This window comes from Gossypium arboreum, chromosome 2, assembly GCF_025698485.1.
Source record: "Gossypium arboreum isolate Shixiya-1 chromosome 2, ASM2569848v2, whole genome shotgun sequence".
In the NCBI taxonomy this organism is placed as follows: domain Eukaryota; kingdom Viridiplantae; phylum Streptophyta; class Magnoliopsida; order Malvales; family Malvaceae; genus Gossypium; species Gossypium arboreum.
The window spans coordinates 86946233-86968044 of record NC_069071.1 but is presented as its reverse complement, the minus strand read 5'-3'; the positions used below and the strand labels follow the sequence as shown (position 1 = coordinate 86968044).

The window sequence follows — 21812 nt, the reverse complement described above, 5'->3', positions numbered from 1 at the left end:
TAAATGACACACGACCGTGTCGCCAGGCCGTGTGCCTCACACGGCTGTGTCACACACTCGTGTTCCAAGTAGTGTGAACCCAAAATTTACCTAAAATCAAGCCATCTCAAAATCATTCCATGCATAACTTTTCAACCTATTTATGCACACTTTAAAGGGACCTAAACATCACCTAAACACACATCAAAATGCCAATTCAAGACCCTATTTCAACTAATGAATATGCCATTCAAAGGCACCACAATATACCAAAACAAAAACTATCAAAACATGTCAATATTGCACCATTTCATACATAATAACCCATTCCAACTAGTTATCAAAAAATGTTAACATCACCTAATTCAATGCATTAAGATCTATTTCTATTATGTGCCCTAAACACATCATAAATGACCATTTCCATGCCAACATCTTGTAATAAAAAGCCATACACATCAATTTCCAAAATGTGACCAAAAAGGCTTACCTAAACAAGCATTACAAATCCATCAACCATACATAAACATCAACTCACAAACATACCAAATTACCATTTACATATTCATCATAACACCATTATAAACCACCCTATACATGCCATTATAAACCTTGGCCAAAATGCTAAAAAACTACCAAATTAACTGTTGGATAGTGTGATAGGTCTCCAATGAGCTTCTAACCAACTCGAGCTTCCGATAATCTATTAAACAAATAAAAAAAACGTAAAAAACAAGTACTTAGTAAGCTCGTATAAACTAAAACATAACTTACCATTTCATTTGCATAATATAAAGTATAAGTATAATATCAACCAAAACCATAAGCTTGGCATAAGCCTATACAACATCATCAAATTTATAAGTTAGTACACTTGTACATGATCCAAATGAATTTAACCATAAGATAAGTATATTTCCATATGAAATACGTCATTGAATTCATAAATCATTTCCATAAGATTATATTTAATTCCATTTGAATACTTACCTTTTCATTTCTCGTTGAACCATCTAGAATTACATCGGATACACAGGAAAGCTCACACAAAGTGTGCCTTTACATATAAACATAATCTTTCCTTTACATCATTGTCCACACGAGCTATGAACGGGCCTTCTCACACAAGCTGTGGGTTGGAATGTAAGCTAACGATGCTGCTCATACGAGTTATGGAGAATCTGCAACAAATGCAAGACCTCAGACATTGGTAGGACATGTAACACCTCTAACCCATATTCGTCGTCGGAACAGGGTTTCGAAGCATTATCGAAACTTTCATAATATTTTACAATTAATTTATGTAAATTACTATTTATTAACAAATATCATTTAAAACATCCTTTAATTGGACCCTTGAGGCCCAATACGAGCACTAGAATCGAGTTGGGAATTATTCGAGAACTTTAAGAATTTTTCGTTAAATTACAAATTTTTTCTCAAGGTGTAGGGCTCACACGCCCTTGTGGTCCAAGGGACACACCCGTGTGACCCTGGACATACCCGTGCTACAGGCCGTGTTCGACCCCGTGTAACTCTTTGACTTGTGCACATGACCATTCAACACACCCGTGTGCTAGGCCGTGTGGTCAATTAATTCATTTCGAAATTAAGTGCAGGTTTCACTCGGCTAAGACACACGGTCGAGTTCTAGATCGTGTAGCACACACGTCTGAGACACACGCCCGTGTCTCTGCCCGTGTGCTCAATTCTGAGCATTTTGTTTCTCAAAATTAAGGTGCAGGGGACACACGACCTAACTACACGTCTATGCTATAAGGCCGTGTGTCACACACGGCCTAGACACACGCCTGTGGGTTTACCCGTGTGGACAAAAATAAAGCCACTTCTAGCTTCATTTCTCACCCAAAATCACTCAATGACCTGTACTTAAACTCACATCCAAATACCAACCAATTCAAGCTTTCAAATTAAGCAAATTCCATCATTCAACATGGCATATCATTACATGTATACGTGATTACAATCTTACCTTAGTTTAATCCACATGTTAGACATAATTTGGTCAACTACTTAACATATATATAGCTGCCATAATATGAGATTACAAGTATACCAAAACAACCATTACTAGCCATTCCAATTGCTAGATTACAGGCATCATTAACATGCCACTAACGCCCAAGTTGTCCTATACATGCCATTATACCAAAATGATTTTACTATAAATACCCAAAATAGCTAGTAGATAGTGTGATGATGCTCCAATGATCTCCAACCTTCGCGAGCTTTCGAGCACTATAAAACAAGGGAAAATAAAATGAAATAAGCATTACATTCTTAGTAAGTTCCTATAACAGAAACTAAACTTACCAATAAGCATACAATATCATGTTTTCCATCCACTAGCAAAATTGCCTAAACGCATGCATTCAATCAAACATGTTAGTCACCAAAATCTTCATATCAATCAAGTAAACATAGATGATCTTATCATACAATATTCTTTCAAGACATTATCATTTTGTCTCATAATACTCATACCATGTTAAGAGTTGTGTCCGTTGAATCATTGAAACTCCTATGGATGCTCAAGCAGTACACTCGATGTGACACCCCTAATGTGACCCTAGTCGGGAAGTGGTTTCGGGACCACAAAACCGAGTCATAAAAATAATTAACCGTCATATTTAATGCTTATTATATGTATATATGCATGTGTGAAAATTTCATATTTGAATTTTGTTAATAGTAAGTGAATTTTATTAAATAGGACTTATGTGAGAAAGTTTAGAAATGTGCTAGGCAAATGTAAAGTGGCCTATTAATGCATGTTATAAAAATGAAGGGTTTGCATGTCAAATTACCCAAAATTTGAGCTAGTGGCCGGCCATGCTATGGGGTAAAACATATTATAAACCTTTTGTGTTAATATGTTGTGGGAAGAATAATAAAAAAATGAGGGGAGTGGGAGGAGAAACCAAAGTTGTTTCATCCTTGCTCCCCCATTTTGCCGTGACTTGAGGAAGGAAGAAGAGAGGAGTTCTCTTGCTTCATGTTCGGCTTGGAGGAGGTTTGGAAGAGGTAAGTACCTTGAAATTCTTGGAAAATTATGTATAAAGAAGGTGGTTAGTTCAAGTTCTAATCATTCAATGGCTTGTTTATTTTGTTAAGTTCGGTTTCAAGGTTTGATCAAATTATGGTTATATTTGACATGGTTGGTTTATTTTGTTATGCTTGTTATATGATAGGTATGATTTGTGTTGGTGATGTGTTTGTGATGTTGATTATATGATTCGAAAATGAGATATGTTAATGATGAAATATAATCGGCCATGGAAGTAGCTCATTTTGGGAGTATGATTTGTGGTATATTTTTTTTTTGTGGTTGATTATAAAATTTGGCTTAAGTGAGGAAATTGGTAAAAGATGTGTTTATGATATAATACATATGCTTTCATAAGCTAAGTTATGTATATGTGATATCTTGCATATTGGTTGTTAAGATAAGGTTTGAGATATTAACGATGAATATGTTTTGTATACTATTTGATGTTCATTTAGGTACGGTTATAAATGATGCAATTAGTTTTGATTTAAATTGTGAAATTGGTTGAATTATTAAAGAATAAATTTTATGACCGAATATATGGTTAAAAGGTTGGCCATGCATATGTATTTTGGAAATGGTAAAGGGTTGTATATTCATATTTGGCTATCAACTGGTAAAATATGTTTTACATGCCTATGATATGTTTTGTTTGTGGTTCGCAACTAATGGTTAAGTTGTTAAGTTACATGCTTGAGTTTAAAATGTGCCTTATATGTGGTTTATGAATTTGGTAAATGATAGATTGATATTTTGGATATTTCATTAGTCAAGTGATATTGTAACTATGGTATGATTTGATTCGCACTTATGTGTAAAATTGGTAGTTATTATTTTGGTAAAATGTGCAAAATTTGGTAAGACCAAATTTTATACTTAAGCTTAAGTGAAGTTGTTAATGCTGTATATATATATATATATATATATATATATATATATATATATAACGATTAATAAATCATGTGGTTTGGCTTGACTTAGTAAATAGTGAAGAAATGCATATTTATACATAGTGTTTATGAAAGGTAGTTTTATAAATGTGATATGAGTATTTTGTTTGTAAATGAGTAGTAAATATGTTAAGAATGGTTCTAAAATGTATATGGATGCCGTGTGATTGTGTTTGATTGGGAAGTAAATTGTTTGATTAGCTCAAGAGCTTAGAGGATCAAAGTCGGATAAGGGAAAAGAGAAAGTAAACGAATAGCCGTGGATATCTAGTCGTCGACCACTTCCGAGGTAAGTTTTAAGTGATTAAACGTTGAGTAAGTTCAATCATAATAGGACATAATGAGTTGATTTAATAAGATATGATGTGGCCATGATATGTCTTAAACTCAAATGGTAAGTTCATAAGTGTTTGGACTTGGAAATTTAAGAGCAAATTGTAATAATTTGCTTAGGACAGCAGCAGTAACGTGATTTTAGAAAATCACTATAAATTGTTGGTGTGGAATTATAGGCTGAATAAAATATGTAATCAAAGCTTAATTAGTCTAGTTTCTTATAAAAGAGACCGTGTAAGCAAAGAAATTTCCTATAAAGAGATATTTAAAGTTGTGTGAGACAGCGTCAGAATGACTCTGAAATCCCCTGTTCTGTTTTTAGAAAATCATTATAATTTGTAAAAAAATGGTTATAAGATAAAAATTATATGCTTAGACTCCTTAATGAGTCTAGTTTCAAATGAAATCAAATAGAACATATTTTTAATTCTTTACAATGAGAAATTTGATTCGTAGTGAAGAGTGGTCAGATTAGTCAAACAGTGAAACAGGGGAAACTTTAAGAAAAATCTGGTATTGATTGGACAAACCTAAAATTCTGAAAATTTTATGGATGGAAGATATATGAGTCTATATTCAGGGAAAATTAACGACAATTGATTTTGAGTTTTGTATCTCCAGTTATAAATAATTTAGTGACTATTGCTCAGGAAAACAGCTTGTAGTGAATATGTGAATTTGTTGTAAACATTGATGAAACTATTTGAGTTGCTTATAAGCTATTGCTGAAATTGATGTACAAGATAAATATATATGAGATATGTATATGTGGTAAAGCCGAATGGCTAATGTGAAATATGTATGAGAAATGTATATATGTGGTAAAGCCGAATGGCTAATGTGAAATAGGTATGAGATATGTATATGTGGTAAAGCCGAATGGCTACTGTGAAATATATATGAGATATGTATATGTGGTAAAGCCGAATGGCTAATGTGAAATATGTATGAGAAATGTATATATGTGGTAAAGCCGAATGGATAATGTGAAATAGGTATGAGATATGTATATGTGGTAAAGCCGAATGGCTAATGTGAAATAGGCCGAATGGCTAATGTGAAATATGTATGAGATATGTATATGTGGTAAAGCCGAATGGCTAGTGTGAAATATGTAGGAGATGTGTGTATATTGTGGCCGAATGACCAAATGTGAAAGGTGTGTTTTATTAGATATTTGATGAGGCAAATGAATTACAAATATGACAGTCGATGTGAATGTTGTAACATGTGATTAAATGTACATGAAACTTGGAAATATGTCCGGGTAAGACCCGATGACTACGTGTGGAGATTATGTCCGGGTAAGACCCGATGACTACGTGTGGGGACTATTTGAGCTAAAGGTTTCGCTGAAGATTCGAGTAAAGCATAAGATTATACGACTCCACAGTAATAATTGGTAATAAATACGCTCAATGCGTTAAGCTGGCCAGGTATGTATTTTGAGATTATATTTAAGCTTGATTTGGACTAAATCACAAGGTCGTTATGTGGTGCATATGTGAGTAAAGCAATAAGACTGTTCTATGATTATTGTGCGTTTGGTCAATGTGGAAAGTTAGGTGAAAATATGTAATGTACCTATGCTTATAAGAGATCACTATCAAGTGAGAATTTATCTGTCTATTATATATGATGAGATGGGCATATTCGGTAAAGGGATGGTATGCCCGAAGGAAGAGTGAAATAAAAATACGAACAACTATGTTATAATTTGATTGTTAGCTGTTGACACTGCTTTATAGATCTCATTTGGAAGGTACAGGCTCGGGGATCGTCAGCAACTAGTCACACTATCACTATCCACTGCTTGTTACTGTTATGTTTTGAATTATTTTATGGCATGTAAGGAATAGACCAGTGGCCGAAGAATATTTTGGTTAATGTATATAAGCCATGCGAAAATGGCATCTTTTGAATGTGTACTTATAGCAGTTAAATTGTATCCCTGACTGTTTTTAGTATTTACCTAAAGGAACGTTCTTTATAAAAAAAATATTTAAAATTTTTACTGTTCGGATATGAGTTTCAAGTCCGGTAATGCCCCTTTACCTATTCCGGCGACGGATACGGGATAGGGTTGTTACACTCGAGGTGTACGATTAAATAATTTGTCAATTCTTATTCAAGAGTACCCATTAGGGCACATAACTAAGGAACACACTCGCGAGCCACATATTGTATAACAAGATTACTAGCCCAGGCTAAATCCTTTATATAACGTATGCTCAGAGGAGCTCAATTAGGATTACCAGTCCAGGTTAAACCCTAATCATAACGTATAATTGAGAGGTATTATATTAGGATTACCCGTCCGGGCTAAATCCTTTCTATAATGAGGTTAATAGGATAACTCGTCCGAGCTAAATCCCTCAGCAACAAATGCAGGACCTCATCCATTTTGGGAAAACACTTATATTCATCAGAATTCAATATTCAGTTGGGACTTAACCCCTTTTTCACTATTTCAAGCATGTCTTAAAATTTTCATTATAGCATTCAAATAATGTACATCGGTATAAGTCACATTCCATACAACACAACATTCAGTTAGACATATTTAAATACTCGATTAAGTTACACGAACTTACCTCGACACTTCGCGTAAGTAATCTACTAATTTGAAACCTCTTCTTGTCCTTGATCTAACCTCGAATTTGTGTTGTCCGAATCTATATAAATAGGTTTAGATATCATACTCATTTGGACTCAATTAACGTCCTAGGAAAAATTACCATTTTGCCCCCAACTTTTCCATAAATTCTAATTTCATCCCTAGGCTTGGAAAATGAAACTTGTACAATTTACTCCCTATAACCAAAATCTCATTACAAAATTTAAAGCACATGTATTCATAAAAATTTAGCATTTTTCTTCAGTTTCACAATTTTACATTTTAGTTGTAACAGCCCGGTTTAGACCCTAGTCAGACTAGTGGTTTCGGGACCACAAATATGAGTCAAAAATATTTAAATATTATTTTTTGTGTTTACAGTATGTGTTTAAGCATGTGTGAAGGTTTCGTGTGAAAATTTTATCATTTGTGTGGTTAATTTTGAAAAAGGACTTAATCACAGAAAATGCAAAAGTAGCATTCTATTTGATTAAGTGCCAAATTGTTATGTCTTTTTAAATGTGAGGTTCTTATGTTGTAAATGGACCATTGAATTCATGAATAGACATAGATGGACATGGGATAGTGGAATTTTAATGTTATTAATCAAGGTTAATTTAGTAATTAAATAAATAATGTATATTAAATAAAAACCAAAAGATGAAAATGTAACATCCTGAATTAGGGTCTAGTCGAAATACGATTTTGGGACCAAAAATTCGATGTTAAAATAATTATTTTATGATCATTATGAGGTCTAGGATATGAAAATAAGCATGTGTTAAAGTTTCGTGAAGAAATTTTATGTGTAAGGTGTCCAATTAGAAATTAATGACCAAATTGAATAAATTGCAAAACTTGGGTTCTAGAAGAAATTAGTATGAAATTGCTATGGATTATTAATAAGAGGTCCTTAAAGAGAATTTTCCCAATTTCTAAGTTCTTGGACAAAAATGGGCATGCATGGAAAATTTTGGAAGTTTAGTAATGAAGGGCATTTTGGTCATTTGGTTAATTAAAAAATAAAAAGGGAAAAATAAGCCAAAATCATGTCCTTCATCTTCTCCATGCTGTCGAAATTTGCATGCTCTCCATAGATAGGGTTTTCAACATTTCAAGCTCAATAGTAAGTGCTCCCTAGTCCCGTTTTTAATGCTTTTCGTATTTTTGAGATCCTCGTAACATGCTCTCTCTATTTCTACCCATATTTCAAGCTAGGGTTCATGTTAAAAAATTTACCCATGCATGATATGTTTGTGTTTTGATGATTTATGGAGGAATATGAGAGTTTAAAGGCTACTAAATAACTTTTACTAAGTAGTTTTTCATGGAAAGAGCTTAAGGGACCATTTTGTAAAAGTTGTGAAAATGGGTAGAAAAATGTGAAAATAAAGAAAATGTGGGCTGCTATAGGCCAGAAAAATATTTGGCTAGGCTTGGGTAACTTAGAAATTTCATGCATTTCATTATGCGAGCCTTAGGACTAAAATGTAAAAGTGTAAAAAGTTAGGGGCAAATTGGTCATTTTGCCTGGGGTGAGTTTTAAATTCTAAAATAAAAAATGTGATGTATTAATAGTCAAATTTTATTGATATAGACCTCGAGGAACCAATTCCAAAGGTCGACCATGGAAAACGAAAGGTTTCGGAATAACCGAAATACAAAACTGAAGCAATTACCAGGTAAGTTCATATAACCTGAAGTGTTAAGAGTCTTAATATACTTAAACATGTATGTTCTTGAATGTATGAAAAATATATTCAAGGCATGATAATTCGTGAAATGTGCTTGTGTGAATGAAAGACGATAAATGTCCCGGTTGAAATAGAAAAGGAGATCTAATGGATAAATTATGGCTTACATGACATGAGATCCTGCATGTGTTGCAGAAAAGGATTTAGCCCGGATGGGTAATTTGATGATCTCAAAATAGAAAGGATCTAGCCTGGACGGGTGTTCCTTAAGTGATCAAGCCTCCTGAAGAATATGGGTGCATTAAGGATTTAGCCCGGACGGGTAATCCTATTGTGGACTGAATTTAGCCTAGACTGGCAATTCAGATCTGAGCTTATGAGAGCAATTGTCGTTAAGAGGGATTTAGCCTGGACTGGTAATCCCGAAATTGCTCTATGAGTTAATACTACAGGGGATTTAGCCTGGACTGGTAATTCCACCATAAGATATAAGGTTCACGGGAGTGCGTACTTGAGATGATCACTTGTATGACTTGAAAATAATTGGGCTATCCATTGAGATTTCCGAAGAATTCCACGGGATTAACATGAGAAATAGAAATGGAAATATTGAATTGATGAGCTCATCTAAGACTAATGACATGATGTATTGTTATGAGACTAACTTGATGATTGAGTGTATGTGATAGGGAAACTTTTTCATGCTTGTTGGAATTATTGCCTAAATATGGTTGTATGCTAATTAGCCGGTAAGTTCACTTTCTAGTTATCCGGACTTACTAAGTATATAAATGCTTACCCCCTTCTCTTTTCCCTGTCTTACAGAGCTCGTGGACACGTGAAGATTGGAAGACGGTTGGAGAATCAACACACTATCGACTTGTTCTGCTTTGGTATATAGATACTTTTATTTTGTTTAATGACATGTATAGGATTTTCAATTATTTTGTTATATGTGTCATTTGGCTAGCTAATGTAAAGGCCAAAATGGTATACTTATTCTTTTGTATATGGCCATGAGTTATGGCTCATATTGATGTAGGTTGTAAACCTACTAATGACGCATGTCTATGTTTAAATGTTTCATGAGATATGATGATGAGGCTTATCATGAATGGATGATTGACATGGGACCTAATAACTTGAGAGTGGACATAGCATATAATGGTATATGGTTATAATATGGCGTAAGTGTAAAATGTAAAATGTCCTATGAGTTAACATGCAATGAGTTATGTCAAGGTTGTTTGAGAGTATAATTAAGCCATGTAAAATACCATTGAAGTCTCTAAGTGTGTATGGAGGAAAGAGGGTGACCAATGGCTTGGAAAATAGCCCTAAAAAGGTCCACACGGGTAGATACACGGGCATGTGTCTAGGCCGTGTGTGACACACGGTCAGCCCCATGGGCGTTTTGCCTGCCCGTGTGTCCCCTGCACTTAAAATTTTAGGTCAGTTTTCATGCTACTGAACACACGGGGTGAGACATAGCAGTGTGTCTCAATTGTGTGGAGGGCACGACCTAGCATACGGATGTGTGCCTTGGTCGTGTACCTCAAAATGAATGATGACATCATAAATAGAATGTCTGGGTTTTTGAACATAGGCAATGACATGGGCAAGTCTAGGTCGTGTGAAGAACACGGGCCAGGGACATGGGCATGTGCTTGGCTGTGTGAGAATCCCTGTAGGTTAAAAATGAAAGATAAATCCAAATAATTCAACACGGGTGTGTCCTTAAGCACACGGGTGTATGCTTTGGCTCCACACGGGCGTGTGAGGTATAACCCTAGTAATTTTTCTAAAATTTTCTATAGTTCTCGGTTTAGTCCTGGATCGCTTTTAATGTATGTTTTGGACCTTGTGGGTTCGTAATCGGGACACTGTGGTGTTGTTTGCTGATACGTGATATTCGTGACAGGTTTTAAAGATTTATGAATGAACCGTTCTTGAGACTAACTTATTATCACGATTACGGCAAGTGTACCTATCAAACAATAGTATAGTTCAGTGAATTGCCGAACCCATAGGAACAACGAGTACTAGTATTTACTTCCTTTTTATTATCTAGCCTAAAAAATTAAGAGGTTTGGTTATCTAAACTAATTATTAACTAAGAATGCACAGGAAGAAAATTTGGGAAACTACTTTTGGGAAAATTCGATTGATTAAGACAATACCTAAGGAAAAATCCACTTAGACTTCACTTGTTATTTGACACTGAATCAGACGATTTATTCAGTTGACTTGATCCGTAGAAATCCCTAAGTTGTATTATTATCTCTCTCGAGACTAATAACGTTTAACCCTAGGTTGAATAATTGAAATCTCTTTCTAATTAACATCCTAGAATTGCATTAACTCGATCTATGGATTCCCTTATTAGGTTTCACCCAAATCCGACAAAATCTTATCACCCTATCTCTAGGCGTGCAATCAACTTCGCTTAATTATGACAAATTTACTCTTAGACAAGTTCTATTCCTCCTCTGAATAGGAGTTTAACTTGAATCAATATCCTGGAATATCAAAACAAGAATTAGGAACACATAATTAAGAACAAGTCAAATATTTATCATACAATTCAGATAATAATAACCAGATCCGTCTTAGGTTTCATTCCCCTTAGGTATTTAGGGGGTTTAGTTCATACCTATGAAAGAAAACATCTCAAAAGCATAAAGATAACAAAACATAAGAAAACCCAAAATTCCTGAAGGAACTTGAAGGGAGATCTTTAGTCTTGATGATGAATCCGGCCTCTAGGATGGATCAATCGGCTTTCCTTGAGTAATTCCTTGCTTTCTACTCCGCGTCCCTCTTCTAAGTGCCTCCTCAGGTGTTTAAATAGGCTTTAGAATGCCTAAGAGCCCCCAAAATTGGCCTTTTCTGAATAAGGTTATACTTGGGCTCAGCAGGGACATGCCCGTGTGACACGCCCGTGTGCGATTACTCCAGCCCGTGGTCAAGGCTGTTGAATAGGCACGGGCGTGTAGTATACCCGTGTAAGTCATGCTTCAATCCTGCCAAAGGGACACAGCCGTGTGACACGCCCGTGTGAGAAATTCCAGGCCATGTTGATTTTCTATGTGGGTCCATTTTCTCTATTTTCGGCTCGTTTCTCACTCCTTTTACTCTCTTATACTCTCCTAAGTATAAAACATGAAATTAAAGGATTAGGAGCATCGAATTCACGAAATCTAAGGAGAAACCATTCATAAATAGGCTAAGCGTGGGACAAAAATATGTATAAATTACGGTTTATCAAATACCCCCACACTTAAGCATTTGCTTGTCCTTAAGCAAAAATCCTCAACTCATAATCAAAATAAATTCTTCTCAATTTATAGTCCCTATCAATAGTATCTCAAAATAATCCATAAGTACTCATACATTGAAAATTCAACTAAAAGTACATTAAAGTTTCAAACATTCCAAGTTGAGCATTTTATCATGAAAACATAGGTGTCTCCCCTCATCTAAGTGATTACCTTTGATCAAAATACCACAGAGTTTAACATCCTCACTAAAGATTCACTCAAATCACTCAGGGTGTTTAAGGACATCAATAAAAGCACTCATTAGTCGATATGAAAAGTTATTACCATAGGCTTGCTTGAAAATCAAATTTCCATCACTATATATTGAGCTGATACATCAATCAAAAAGGTCTTTTTAGAGGGTTGTAATATGGCTTTGGTTAGGGGTGTGGTCACAAGTTGAAAGAAGATGTTAGAGTCGAGATTGAATTGAAAAATTACCTAGCTAGAAAAAATAACTAGTCATCAGTTGAATACAAGTGAGCTTCTTTTCAGAATATAGACTTAACACTCAAGCTTAAAAAAGACGAATTACTACTAATATGTATTGAAGTAATTTTTTTTAAGAACAATTCAAATACATAGAAGAACAAAACATAGCTAAGCAATTAGTTCAAATCAAATCTCGACAAAAATAGGGATCAAATTAGGGGATTTCAACAATAATGGGTTATGGGTTAATATTGAGGGTAAGTCAATTAATGTTTTGTTAGGCTCAAAGGGGTTCACTAAGGGTTAATTATGAAGGTAGGCTTTTGTGGAGTGAGTGGATTAAACCTAAGTGCCTTTATCATCTTGACATATCAAACCAAATGGTGTGGTCTTGACATGCATAATCAAGCAAGTTCTAGAATAACAATTCAATATTGACGCACTCATAATGAAAGTGAGCATGAAAGGAATAAAATATGCTCTTAAGTCTCAAAATCTCACAAAAAATATGGCTTTTTGATGTTCAAACTTGTGAATTTCAACTCAAGATAATACCTAAACTTAGGGAAACAACCTAAAAGTTTTTAATTCTTTAAAAATCAACTTATCATGCTTGATTCCCTAATGTCCTAAAGTTTAAACAATTAATGCATAAATACCTATGTTTTAATTCAAGACATATCAATAAAAATCATAAATTAATCAAAATTCATTCTAATAGTGATATGAGTGATTCACGTGAGAATAAGACAAAATTCAAGGATTTCTAATGATGATATAAAAGACCCCCCACACTTAAGATGTACATTGCCCTCAATGTACAAAGAAAGATATATTGACAAAGATAGATTAATAATCATAAGATAGGAAGAGAAGTGAAACTTCCTGAATGATGAATGAACTCCTTGAATTTGAGTCATGGAGAATAAACGGCCAAAGGAATGATGAGGGTGGAGGAGGATACTCCTGTGGTGGTAAAGGTTGGGTTCCACAAATGTTGCACCAAAAGAATATTATATCTCTTGTTGGCTATGGTCGTGGTCGAGCAGGTCATGGCAGTCGTGGAGAACCTTTCCCAGTGGGGTTCCAAGTTCCTAAGTAATAGTGAGCTTTGGAGCTCTTTATAACTGTGATAAAATTAGGAACTTTTTCAGGAAATATATAAAGAAGAATAATTACTCGTAATGAAATAACCGAAATTAAAAATTGTAAAATAATAATTATAAAACCTAATAAAAATAAGCTTAAATAAAAATAAAAAGTAGTCTTAAAATAGAATAAAAGTAACAACATAAAATAATAAATAAAAGTTTTTAAACATCTTCATCGCTAGATGGTTCGCGAGGTGGGGGTGGCGATGAAATGTGGAAGTGCTGACAAATCTGCTGTAGAGTAGCATCAATGTTATCGAAGCGCTAAAAACACTGCTGCTCTAATCGAGTAAGGCGCTCAGAGATGTCAGCGTATGAAGCCGCCGCATGAACTAGACGAGAGGGGGGTCGTAGCTGAGACGGTGGGTCCTTATGCCGTGGAGGGACATCATCAGTAATGTCCTCTAGGTCCTCCTCCTCGGTGGACTGGGCAAGGCGGTACTGATGAGGGTATGTGTCACGTTGTTTCTCGATCATCCTCATACTTAGTATGCTCAAGATGCCTTGTAGAGACATCTGGCCGATGAGAGTGAAGGAGGATGATTGTGCTACCGTGTTGAGGGGCCTAAAGTGCTGAGCCAATCAAGTCACATGGGGCCCGATAGAGATGACCCCTCTTCTGTGCCAATCCGTCTGGTGGCAAATGGCGAAAGCAATAAAGTAGGCGAGGTTGATGACGTGCCCATTCGCCATACTCCATAAGAAATTGGCGTCGTGGGTGGTGACGACGCCGGTGCTCTCTCGTCTCCCTGTCAGAGTGTGAGCCAAGGTGGCTTGTAGATACCTCAAGGATGGAGGGAGAGCCGATGCCTTGGAGCGGCTAGGGTCGTAGGTTGCCAAGGCAGGGACGAGGTCCCTCCAGCATTTTGAGGGGGAGTAGTAGATGTGGCGGTGGAGGGTGTTGAGTTCATTATCGTCCATGAATTCCTTCGTGTATAGCCCTAGTACAATCCCAACTCGGGTACGCTCAACTGGCGTACTAGACCACTAAGGCAGAACTGGACCATTCCAGGATCGTCGAAGTTTGTCATTACGGTCTGAAGATGGAACGTCGAGCAGAGTTCCAATGTAAACTCGAGATACATCGGTTTGATAATCTCAGAGAAGAGCCCCCATGGGTCAGTCGTTAGGAGGGCTCAGACCGCGTCAGCCAATTGAATCTGTTCGAGTGTAGCCCAGTCAATGCAACGGCCCACACCTAGGGGTCAGGCCTGGAATATCTGATATAATTCCTCCTGGGGTCCCAAGGGAACCTGGAGGAACGAGTGCGTAATCTCCGTGGTAGGACCCGAGGATGATGTTGCTCCTTTCCTCTTCTTTGAGGCGGGAACATCAGTCTTCTTACTACGTGAGAATGACATTGTACCCGCGTTGAAAAATCGAAGTTCAGCCAATACGTCCCAAAAATAGCATGGAAGCACAAAACTAAATAGGAATATTTCATGAGACTTATGTAATGGATGAAGTAAACAAAACTACTAAATATATCAAGTTATAGGATTATGGGAATAATGTAACGGGAATATGAATGAATGCATGTGGATAAGCATAAATTTCATGGAACAAGGAAAAATGAAAAAGTATAGCATAATGGAGTAACTAAAATGACAAAATTTTTAGAACCAATCATGAGTATTTTAATATTCTAACTATGAATATTCAATAAAATAGTTCAATAGAGCAGAGAAATCATGAAATAAGCAACATATTTAAAGAAAATAGAGAGAAAAGAGTAAACAAATGCAAAAGGAAGGAGCTTGGGGCGTTGGAATCGGTGTTGTAGGCGGCGTACAGGCGTGGGGGTAGGGCGTGTGAAGTTACAGCGGCTAGGGTTAGGGTTTTTTGGGGAGGGAGATGATGAATAGTGAGGGGTTTATATAGATTTTGGGGAACATGGCCGTGGGACATGCCCGTGTGGCCCAATTTTTGCCCGTGTGTTTCATGAATTTTGAATTTGGGCGCATCTGACATTTGGTCCACACCCGTGTTCTTTGGGTGTATGGGTGCACACGGCCATACGACACGGCCGTGTCTTACTTTGTTTGCTTCTCCCACGTCTGTGTACATAGGTCCACGCCCGTGTTTGTTTTGATAATGTCGCCCACGGGTGGATGGCACAGGCATGTCTCACACCCATGTTACATTCTCAGTTTCAACCATGGTTTCGAGGCACGGGAGTGTCTCAAGCCCGTGTTGTTTTTGCAGTTTTGCCCACGGCCATTTTGTACGGCCATGGCAACTTATCGCATCTTGTGTTGGGAAAAAAACTCTTGTCCTGTTTTCACACGGCTTAATGCATTCCCGTGTGCCTGGCCGTGTGGTCTTTTGAAAGTCTGCGTTCCATGATTCGGTTAGTATGTTAGATGTTAAAAACTAAAATTTTAAAGAAATCAACATTGTTAGTTCTCGGGTTGCCTCCCGAGAAGCGCTTATTTATAGTCTAAGCTTGACTTACCTCTCTTTTGCATGGTTAAGGTGGTGCGATGAGCTTACACTCCTCATCCCTGCTATCAACTTTATCAACATAAGGTTTAAGACGGGTATTGTTTACCTTAAATGTGCCAAATTTGGGATGAATTACCTCGATTGTACCATATGGGAAAATACTGAGTACTGTAAGAGGAATTTCTTCATTAGGTTCAGGAGTGGCAATGTAAGGATCTGCTGCATCTAGTAGTACTTTGTCTCCAACCTTAAGTTGATTTGGTGAGTTATTGAGCTTGTCTTGGCTCGATTTTGGTTTATCGGGTGTTCTCGATTTCTATGTCCGCCATTCATCTAGCTCCTCGATTTATAACCTTCGTTCTTCATAGATATGTCCTTTGTTGTTGTTTGAACACGTCTCATATTATTCTTCGAAACTGTTTCCTGCATAGAGGGTGTCACCACATGATCAGTACTAGTAGAATAATTTATACAACCACCTTCAATTTTTGATATGTTACTCAAATTACGGGCTTGAAGGGTGATTGTTTCGTCTCCCACACGAAGTGTGAGTTCACCTCTACCAACATCAATAATGGTTCTAGCAGTCGCTAAAAAGGGTCATCCTAAAATTAAAGGTGCGTTACTATCCTCTTCTATGTCTAGAACAACAAAGTCTACTGGGTATATAAATTTTTTGATCTTAACAAGAACATCTTCAATAATAGCCCTAGGAAATCTAATGGTTTTATCAGCCAATTGAATGCTCATCTTAGTTTGTTTGGGTTTCCTAATACCTAGCTGTTTAAACATTTTATAAGGCATAACATTAATGCTTGCCCCTAATACAGGCAATGCATGATGAACATCTAAACTACCAATTAAACAAGGAATCGTAAAATGCCCTGGATCCTTCAATTTGTTGGGTAGCTTATTCTGTAATATGGCTGAGCAAACTGCATTCAACTCCACATGCGACTCCTCATCCAACTTTCGTTTATTTGTTAAAAGCTCCTTGAAAAACTTGATTGCATTCGACATCTGTGAAAGGGCTTTAATAAACGGTAAGTTAATATGTAGTTTCTTTAAAAGTTTAAGAAATTTACCAAATTGTTCATCTGATCAGTCTTTCCTTGTCGCATTGGGGTATGGCACACGAGGTTTATATTCCGTACTCATCAACTTTGGGTTATTTTGGCCTACCTCATTGTTACCTTTGCTTACCACCGTTTCTGGCCTTGGTTTTGCAACTAAGCCTTCCTCATCTTGAATGGCAATCGCATTGAGTTGCTCCCTTGGGTTAGATTCAGTGTTGCTTGGTAGGTTTCCTGGTGGTTTTCAGATATCAATTTAGGGAACTGACCTATCTGAGTTTCGAGCCATTGGATCGACGCTTGTTGATTTTTAAGTGTTATCTCAGTATTCTAAAAACGAGTTTCTGACACTGAGATGAATTTTGTTAGCATCTCTTCAAGGTTTGGCTTTTTTTCTTGTTGGTAGGGTGGTTGTTAGAAGCCTGGAGGGGGTGGTGGTCTCTGATTTCCTTGGCCCCCTCATGAAAAATTTGGGTGGTTCCTCCAACATGCATTGTAAGTATTGCTATAAGAATTGTTTTCAGATCGAGGATTGTTACCCATGTAATTTAACTGCTTGTTCTCCATGTTGTTGTCATAAGGTGGGCATTCTGAACTGCTTGATCCACCTCCACTTGCTTTGCACCGCATTACTGGGTGAACCTGTGAAGAACTAAGAAAACCATCAATTTTCTTATTCAAAAGTTCTACCTGATTAGAGAGCATGGTGACCGAATCGACATTATAAACATCGGCTGTTTTCATTGGCTTTGTCATCATGACTTGCCATTGATAATTGTTCAGTGACATCTCCTCTATAAATTCATAGACATCTCCTCTAGAAATTCATAGACATCTTTAGGTGTCTTATTATTGATGGTTCTACCAGCAGCTGCATCAACCATCTACCGAGTCTAAGGATTCAGGCCATTATGAAAGGTTTGAACCTGTAACCAGAGTGGTAACCCATGGTGAGGGCATCTTAGCAAAAGGTCCTTGTATCTCTCCCATGCATCGTAGAGTGTTTCTAAATCCATTTGCACAAAAGAAGAGATATCATTACGTAATTTAGCCGTTTTAGCTGATGGAAAATATTTTAATAAAAACTTTTCAGTCATTTGTTCCCAGGTAGTGATTGACCCCTGTGGTAACGAATTCAACCACTGTTTAGCTTTGTTTCTCAACGAAAAAGGAAACAATCAAAGGCGAATGGCGTAATCAGAAACGCCATTTATTTTAAAAGTGTCGCAAAATTCTAAAAAATTTGCCAAGTGAGCATTGGGATCTTCGTCCTGCAAACCATCAAACTGAACAAATTACTGTATCATTTGAATTGTGTTAGGTTTCAGTTCAAAAGTATTTGCAGGTACAGCAGGTCTAACTATGCTCGATTCAATTCCTGTTAAAGAATGTGACAACCCGAATTAGGGCCTAATCGGAATAGTGGTTTCATGACCACAAAACCGAGATAGAAATAATTTTTTTTATAATTATTTTGGGGTTTATGATATGATTGCATGATTTTGTGAAAATTTCGTGATGAAATTCTATGCCTAAAGTGCTTAAATTGAAAGTAGGGACTAAATCGAATAAGTTGCAAAATTTGCATCCCGGGAGTTTTTAGTATGAAATTGTTTTGGAATATTAATTAGGAGGTCTTAAATAGCAATTTGACCAATTTTAAGTTCATGGACAAAATTAGGACATGGAAGGAATTTTTGAAAGTTTAGTAAGGAGGGGCATTTTGGTCATTTGGATATTAAATGAAATAAAATGGGAAAAATAACACAAAATTGATCATCATCCTCCTTAGTTGCTGCTGAATTCTCCCTCTCTCCATAGCTAGGGTTTCTTCAATTTTCAAGCTCCATAGTAAGTGATTCCAAGCCCCGTTTTTAATGTTCTTTACGTTTTTGGAATCCCGGAAGCTCGATTAAGCTTGTGCTAGTAATAATTTAACCTAGGGTTCATATTTGGAAAAATACCCATAGGTGAAATTTGTGTATTTTGATGTTTTATGATAGAATATGACGTTTTAAATTATGTTAAATAACTTGTGCTACTCGGTTTTAAGTGAAAGCGAGTAAAAGCAAGATAATCGGTAAAAATACCTATTGTTCATAACTATATGATAGAGTGAGAATTTGATGTTGTTGTAGAAGAGAAAAATGTTCAGCATATCATAAAACATAAGAATAAGGGCTGAAATTAAATTCCCGAGCCTAGGGGCAAAATTGTAATTTTGTAAAAGTTAGGGGCAAAATGTAATTTTTCCATGATGTGATTTTGGATTGAAATAAATAGTATGAGTATTAAATGAGCTAAATGTGTTATTATAGATCAAGAAAGACGCGGAATTGATCTCGAACGGGGGAAGGAAAAAGTTTTGGACTAAATTGCAAAATTTTCACATTTTGCACCAAGGTAAGTTTGTATGTAAATATTACAATAATTTCATGTACATTCTTATATTTCAGCCTATTATATAAATATACTAGCTGATGTTAAAATGTAAATCGACTATTGGAAGAATGGAAATAAATATATAGAGAGAGATCCCGGTTGAACATTCGGAGAGATCGAATGAAATAGAGGGAGTGTAGCTAGGTCACATGTATGATGCTGAGTGCACATCATGTGTACAAGAAAGCTACGAGACACCCTGTAGTAGCTAGGTCACATGTGTGATACGAGATGTATCCCATGTAGACAAGAGAGCTACGTGAAAGATAAATGTAGCTAGGTCGCATGCGTGATTCCAAGTGAAGGACACCATGTAGACAAGAGAGCTACGTGAAAGATAAATGTAGCTAGGTCGCATGCGTGATTCCAAGTGAAGGACACCATGTAGACAAGAGAGCTACGAGACAAATCGGTTAGGTCGCATGAGTGGTACTAAGTGTTCACCATGTGTACAAGAGAGCCGAACTAAACGAAGTATGATGGTGGGGTGTGTCTTTGAAACCATTAAATATCGAGGATTGATCCGAATTGTTCAACGGGATGGTTTTGTGGTGATATTGTGGTTTGGACCTACACTTATGGTGAATGAAATGTGGTGAAAATGATTTGTGGTATAGACATATATAAGATAAAATGAGGTTAGCATAAAGAATGTGTGAAAGAGTGAAACTAGCATTAAAACTGTTGTTAGATGGTAGCAATGACGTGATTTTGAAAAATCACCAAAAATAGGAGGAATATAATTAGAGGTTGAATGAGATGTGAAATTAAAGTTTAATGAGTCTACTTTCATATAAAAGAAACAGAGCAAGCAAAGGAATTCTATATTTTGAGATATTTACAATTGTATGTGACTTGCTCAGGATGAATACGTGATCCCCTGTTCCGACTTTCAAAAATCATTAAAAATTGTACAAAGAAAATTAAGAAATATAGTTTACATGCCTAAATTCCTTATTGAGACTAGTTTTAAATGAAATATACTTCAGGGTTGTTTAAATTGTGTACTGAGAGAAATTCAATTCGTAGTGAACAGAGGTCAGATCAGTCGAGCTGTGTAACAGGGGAAACTTTAACTAATAAACTGTACTAATCGGCTGAACCAAAAATTATAGAAAAAAATTAGAAAAAATATTTATGAGTCTAGATTCAGGGAAATTTTACGGATTTGAATTTCGAGTTTTGTAACTCGAGTTATGATTTATTTAGTGAATATGACGCAGCAGAGACAGCTTAATCAAAGTGGAATGAATAGTGAAGTTAAAGTAGATATACTTGAATTGTTGTGTAAACATGTTAGATTCTTTAATTAGTATTTACATACTTACTTACTAAGCTATAAGCTTACTTTGTTTCTCTCTTTTGTCTTATAGTGTCCTTGGCTTGCTCAGAGTTAAGGATCGTGAAGATCTACCGCACTATCATACTTTAGGGTATTTGAACTAAACGTTTTGAATTATGGCATGTATAGTAGGCTTAATTATTTTGTTACGTGTCATATTTGTCTAGGTTTAAAATATTAGTTACAGTACTCGACCAGCTACTTTGTACAAGCCATTAAAGTTGGCTAATATTGTTCAAGACATATGTTATACGATGCACTATCAAATTGAATGACATATTTATATCTCGGTTATACTTAATGGTATGTGTTATGTTCTGGTAATACCTTGTATCCTGTTCCGGCGACGGTAACGGGTAAGGGGTGTTACAAAGAAGGTTTAGCATAATCATACATAGTGCGCGGAGCAGGATTCTGATTAACAGCAATCGTAGGAGATAGCAGATTTTCTTGGTCTTCAGCCATCTCCTCCGTTGTGGTTGAAGTATCATCCTCTTGCTCTTCTATGTATCGTAAGCTTCACCTTATTTCTCTTCTATTTCTGTGAATTGTGCGATCTAGCTCACTATCAAACAGTAATGGTCCTGACAGGTTTCTTCTGGTCATAAACTAGAAAAACTTGTTAGAAGAAAATAAATGAAGAATTAGAAAAAAAATTTAAATTGCAGCAAAAGTAAAATGGATAAAGTAATAAAAATCGAGTGTTCCTTGTAACACCCCGAACCCGAGACCATTGCCGGTGTCGGACACGAGGGGTTAACAAGCCAAGTTCACATGGTTTGCCCACCAATTTGACATTTCCAGTCAGGCTGGAAGACTGCATCACCGTCGCCTTAAAATCATATCTCGAGTTTCACAACTCGGAAACTGGTTTCGTAAATTTTCCTGAATTTAGACTCATATATCCATCCATGGATTTATTTCTAGAATTTTGGTCGGGCCAACTAGTACAGTTTATTAG

The 21812-nt window shown here is 36.2% G+C and overlaps 1 non-coding gene across 1 annotated transcript; it reads left to right on the top strand.

Moving 5' to 3' along the window:
• Positions 1 to 18009: 18009 nt before the first annotated feature.
• Positions 18010 to 18116, top strand: LOC128289879 (small nucleolar RNA R71). The gene has a single exon (XR_008279521.1). It is a non-coding gene; the product is annotated as a small nucleolar RNA R71 (small nucleolar RNA).
• Positions 18117 to 21812: the final 3696 nt, after the last annotated feature.